Source organism: Vitis vinifera, chromosome 16 (assembly GCF_030704535.1).
Source record: "Vitis vinifera cultivar Pinot Noir 40024 chromosome 16, ASM3070453v1".
NCBI lineage: Eukaryota > Viridiplantae > Streptophyta > Magnoliopsida > Vitales > Vitaceae > Vitis > Vitis vinifera.
Genome location: NC_081820.1, coordinates 17,667,980 through 17,674,727, shown reverse-complemented (window position 1 = coordinate 17,674,727; position 6,748 = coordinate 17,667,980). Strand labels below are relative to the sequence as shown.

General features: G+C 32.1%; 1 pseudogene; it reads right to left on the bottom strand.

The window, feature by feature from the left end:
- Positions 1–220: 220 nt before the first annotated feature.
- LOC100265307 (chalcone synthase-like) lies at positions 221–1,723 on the bottom strand (annotated as a pseudogene).
- Between the last annotated feature and the right edge of the window lie 5,025 nt (positions 1,724–6,748).

Here is a 6,748-nt window from a genome sequence, read left to right as displayed (position 1 = left end):
AAACACAGCAATTAACTTTCATTCTCTTTAGAAAGGAGAATATTCGTTAGATATGGTATCTCTTAATAGTTGATTTTTGGTGAGGTCCTACCAATTTATAAAGAGAACATCTTTTAGTAGGGAAGATAATCCTTATATGAAATGAAAAGCGTAGATTTTAGATATTTGACCTGAAGATAACATGGAAGAAGATAATTTATGGCACTCTCGAACCTAATCATATTACAATTCATAAGAATCTTTGTTGTTCTTATTTGGTTCTACCCTTATTCATTGGTAAATCAGTCATGATTGATGGTCACTGACTGCGTAGCACAACCGTCTCCACTGTCAAGCCTGGTCCAAACCCCAACAAAACACCCCACTCCAATCCCTCCCCTGTAGTAGCCTTTTCTTCTTTGAAAGACTTTTTTCTCATCTCATCCATGACAAAGAACACACATGAGCTCACAATATTTCCATACTCCCTTAGCACATGCCTACTAACTTCCAGTTTTTCCTTTTTTAAGCTGAGTTTTGCTTCAATTTGATCAAGAATTGCCCGACCACCTGGGTGAACAATGAAAAATAATGAGTTCCAATCATTAATACCAAGGGGACCGAAAGCTTCGACCATGCATTTTTCTATGTACTCAAAAATTAGGTTTGGCACATTTTTTGCCAAATTAACAACAAGGCCCATTTCACAAACATGCCCTTCAACTGCATTCTCTGAATCAGGGATAAACATTTGATCTGCGGAGATAAGCTGGAATAATGGTCGTTCAATTAAGGTATCTGGATCTGATCCCACAATTAGAGCTGCGGCTCCATCACCAAAAAGAGCTTGGCCTACTAAAATTCCTACTTCGATCTCAGAAGGCTTACGGAAAGTCGATGTTAACATACTACAAGAACACGAGCACCTACGTTGTTCTCTGCTAGATCTTTAGCCATTCTGAGGACAGTCCCACCACCAAAGCAACCTTGAAGGTACAACATCACCCGTTTAACCTTTGGTTCAAGACCTAGGATCTTAGCAAGTTGATAGTCGGCACCAGGCATGTGTAAGCTCGTGGTTGTACAGAATACAAGATGTGTGATCCTAGATTTGGGCTGTCCCCACTCTCCGATGGCATTTACTGCTGCAATTTTTCCCAGTTTTGGTACCTCAACGTTGGCAATATCTTGACGAGCATCCAAGGAGGCGCCTATATTTGGATTCTCTTTAATAATTTTTTCACTCAGATGCATGTAACGTTTCTTAATCATTGTTCTCTCACCTGAAAATAGTGTTTAATGGCCATTATATTTCAATAGAGCAACACTTCCACTAACTTGGTAAAGAAATCTAATAGCTTCCAATTGCAGAACTATTCTTAAACACCTGAAATGATGCTCATATCAAAACTAAAATTAAGCAACTTATAAATTAATTTAACTTGAAAAAAAAAATAAACAATCATTTTGTCTCATTGCACACATATGCATTCAGTGAGCATCATATTACTATAAATATTAGAGACTTACAAATCAGCTTGAACTTTTCTTTCAATTGAGTCAAGTGCTCGCTCTTGGTGACCCGAAAGAAAAAATCAGGAAATTCAACCTGGGGAAAGCAGTTATCCGGGAGTGCTGTGCCAATGGCTAGAATGGTGGCGGGGCCGCGGGGCCGCTGGGCATTTCTTCTAATTTCCTCCACTGAGGCCATGGATCAGTACTGCTTATGAAACTAAGCTGTTAAACGAAAGGAAATAGAAGAAGTACTGGAGGGAGGTTCAAATCAAGGGAAAAGAATTTATAGAATATGTGGTGGTCACTGGCGGAGCCAGCCAAGATAGTGGGGTCAGGTGGGGGGGGTTGGCGGGGCGCACATGCCCACCCCCCTCAATTTTCCTAAAAATAAATAAATAAATAAAAATTCCTTTACGTGTAAAATTTTTTTCCAAAATTAAAAAAAAATCCCATACATATATATATATATATATATATATATATATATATTTTTAAATAAAAACCAAAATGAAAAATTTGACCCCTCTATAAATTAAAAAAAAAATCTTATTTAATATATTCATACTTATTTTTTTCTTGTTGATTGAATATTTTCCTTTTTATACTTATTTTTATGGTTGAATTAACTAAATCATAAAAAATAATATTTGTTGAATTCTTATTGGCTGTTTATATGTTTACTTTGATGTAAGAATATAATATAAGTCATTAAAATCTAATCAATAAGCTAGTGTTATTTAGTGATTTATTATATGAGTATTTTCTTAAAAAAAACTAAACAATAAAAATTATTTACAAAATGATATTAGCCATTTGTTTATTTTATTTATTACATCAAAGTCTTTTTCTCATCCTTGCTGTGTTCTCACAAGGATCAATAATGGCTAATATCATAATTATTCTAAGTTTATGCATCAATCACGATTATTGTGGAAGGTTATTTGTACTTAGAGAGGGCTCAACATTAAGTTGGAGCCATATTTCTGGAATCAAAATTTCAAAGTCTTTTTCTGAAATAGTTTCATTAATTATTGGAGGTTTCATCATCTGCCTTCACAAACAGACTAGTTAAATCAAATCAAATCAAATCAAATCAAATAGTTTCATTAATTAGACTTCTAGAAGTTATGGAATTCGGACAAGTGTTCCTCATGATGGGTGCATTATTTGGGGTAGTGAAGCATGTGGACGGCCAGCTAGTATAGAAAGCTCGTACATTTCAATTGAAGCTGGACTATTGGTACAGTAAACACAGCAACACTGTGAGATTCACAAATGCGTGGCCATCATTCCCCATCTTTTCCACTTGTGTCTGGACTGTATAGTCACTCTTAAGCCACCTGACTCTCTACCATTGCTCCATTCTTTGATTTAAAAAAATGTTTTTTTTTTTTCTTGAATCCCATTTTTGTAAATAATTTTTCAAATTTTGGTTTTCAAATAACCTAAGTCTAAAAAAAATTTCATCCTTAGTCCTTTTTATAGGCTTCAAAAATCCATTTTACAATAAATTTGCTCTCATTTTCTTCGACAGACAATTTTCATGATTTTAAAACGTTTTGAAATAAACAAGGAATCAAATTCTGAACAATAGAGTTATCAGAATTGATTCAGGCAAGATAAAATGGGTTTTGGTGGGGGCCCGACATGTGATTTTATGATTGATTGATTGATTGATTGGCTTGTTTGCCATACATGATTGATTTGTTCTGTTCCATGATATGCGCATAATCATTCTGTGATTGTACACTAATCCAATTTCTTAAAAGCGCATTGCGGCTCGTGGTCCAAGTACACATCTACTTTTATTTTGGTCATTATCTATGTATATTTTGATTCCCATATGTGCATGATAGATTAGGGTATCGATTGATTTTCTTATTAATTATCATGTCAGCTTCATTTTATTAGTAGAGATCCAATTTTAGGGACTTAGAGGGGTGCTACGGTTCATACCGTATCTTCCCGATAAGTAACATGACCCCCAAACCCGATCTAGTTTTTCATAAACCCCCTTTTCCAAAATAAGGACTCTCACTTAGGATTTTCTTTCTTATTTTGTTTATCCTTTTAAAAATAAAACAAAAATAAGTGGCGACTCTAAGTCATTTTTAATTAATAAAAATCGAGCTCGTCATCGAATGAGAAACGCATGAACCGAAATATGGGGTCCATAATTTCATTATCTTAGTGTTTGTGATTTTCATACATGGAATAATCCCACATAAATCTTGGAATCAGATGAATGTATGGCATGCCACCCTTGTGCTGTCTGTTTCATTATTTTAATATTAATATATATATATATATATATATATATATATATATATTTTTTTTTGCTTTTTTTTGGTTTTAGTATTTGGCTTTATTTTAAATCGTCTTTCAAAAAAAAAAAAAAAACGTCTTTCAAAGAAAAAACCACTACCAAATGGTTTTTTCTTTGGTAGTGGGTTAGGTGACATGGTTTTATATATAGGAAATCATTTGTCTTCTACACTATCGTTAATGCATCAATAATATTAGTCAAATTAAACATGACATAAGAAATAATTTATTTTTGTTATTCAACAAAAATATGTAGATAAATAAACATGTCACATGTCACATGTCACATGTTGCTATCATTTTATTTTTTTATCCTATAGAAAAATGAAATAGTTTGTTATCTCTTCCAATTATGAAAGTGTTATTTTTCCAAGTCAAGGTAAACTATATGATTTGTCAATTTCATGTGGACGTAAATAACATGATATTTCATTGATTGGGAGTGGGGTTGTGTAATATAATCTCATTTTATCTTATCAACTATGAATATTACAATTTTTTTTTGGGAATGGTGTTATAGTTTTTCTAGGCAAATGCATCTATATTATTCAAGAAAAAGACACAAAAAATAATTTATTTTTATTATTATATAAAACAAAAAAGTTAAAAAAGTAATTAATTAACATATCACATGGAAATAATTTGTTATCATGAAAGTGATATTTTTTTTAATTCAAGGACCCTAAACCATATGTTTTGTTAATTAATGGAAGTAGGGTTTGATAACATAATATTTTATCTTCTAAAATACGGGTACAATTTTTTTTTGAGATGGGCTAATTTTCTATACAATTATTTTCTTGCTAGTAAACAAATCACTATGATTGGAACCAATAATTGCTCGAGAAAACTATACTTTTCCTAAAAGCGACATTTTCAACAAGCAGCCACGGAAGATATTTTTTTAGTTATTTTAGGTTGAATTCCAAGCAAAGCATCCAGAAAATATATCAATATAGCAATGGGTTTTTATTATTGTAGTACCATACCATACTTAATGGGACTTACCAAAACAATGATAAGACTTGAAACTAAACCAATTCAAAACCTTACCAAACTTTAAATCAAGTTCAAAAGGCACGTACGTTCATAATGTTTTTCTTCAAAATTCCTCACATTTATTATTATGTGGACATTATAGAAACAAACCATGACTCGTGACTCAAACAGAAGAATTCCAATATATAGTAGAAATGCACAAAAATGGGGGGTTTTTCCAAAAGCACATAAAAAAAAAATAATAATAACAATTAAAAAATCCCAAAAAAGCAACAACAAGTACAACAAATCAAAAAAGGTTCCCCTTTCCTGAAAGGAGTCCATTTGCCCTTCTCTACTCTATTGAGGCCCTATTCCAATTGGGCCAGGGAAGCCTAGCCATCAACAAAAATCTATCTGGGCTTGCCTTAAATCAAGTTATTTGGACCTAAAAGAAGAACCCAAATGGGTCTTTATTTGTGATACCATGAGGAATTATGCCATAGATTCGGTGTACATGGTAATAAGGCTAACTAATTCCTGGGTACTCTACTGCATGTCCTACTCACTCTGGAGAATGGTTTGGGGCCTCCTTAAGAGAAGTTAAGATTCAAAACTCCAATCTACTTTCTTTTCCTCACTGATTTGTCCTCAACATCTCCCATGTCCATGTTTTCTCCTCTATCATATCTGTCATAAATCTACAATGAAAAGTATGCTTGATCTGAGTGTAGTACAAATGCAATCTTATTCTTCTCTCTCTAATGTTTCAATCAACAACATTCCAAAACTATAAACATTTAACTTATAAAAAATGTTGCCAATGTTTTTGTAGAATAATAATGAAGTAGTTTATACCAGTATTCCTCGTGATACAGTAGGACACAATAATTTTATCTATCAAACATAATTTTGTTTGGTGAAAGCCTAACATAAAAAGCATATGTTGGGCATAATTATAAAGATTTAATTTCACTCACATTTTTGAGTTAAATATATTTAGTCATTATTAGTTTAAAATTTCATCAAATACATCTCTTACTTTGAATCCAAGAAAGGTGAACAAAATTAAAAAATGAGAAGGGATAAGAAAAATAATATTAAACTTAATGGCAACTAATGAAGTATATTTAGTTCAAATATCATAAAATAGAAATGAAATTAACCCTAACAATAAAAAATAAGTATCTCTTCAAAGCAACAAGACTACGGGAATAATAATCTAGAAACACAAATCTACGTTGTTTAATGGTTTGATCAAGAGTGACATGCTATTTTATATTCTGGACCATTTTCCATTCTTTAATTTACCTTTGGAATGACTCCATAGTACTGATTAAAGCATGTTCAACTTTGCAGAACTTTTGAATACATGCTAGGCCGAATGATTAACCACCCCACAATGCTTGATCTGTGTAAGTCAACAACTTTCTATTAATCAAGCTTATCTTTAATTACCACTAACAATCACTAGCAACTCAATAAGTTGATGTGGTTTCATCTAAATTGTTGAAATTAAAGTCTCTTATTCTATGGAAAAAGAAAAAACCTTAGAGACAAAAACAATTTTAAATTTAATTAATTAATGAGTTATTCAACTCTACATGATAGATTCCACATCTTTATCACTAAGAATGTGTTTCACACATTTTCTCCTTTGTCAAAAGTATAATAAAGGAACTTTAATGAAAACTAAGTATTATGAATTTTTGGTCAACATAAAATAATACTAGCTTGTTGGTCAACGTAAGAAATACCTATTTATGTAAAACCGTTACAAAAACACCTTCAATTATGTTTTATTTCTTTTGTTTTTTTGCGCAGACATTCTGGTATCCGGACTCTTCTTCCTTGGTAAGACATTGAATTTCCTCATTAAGTGGTGATGAACAAAAGGAAACAACTTAAGGTGGAAAATGTAAAAGACAAGCCTTTCAAGATCATCTGGTCG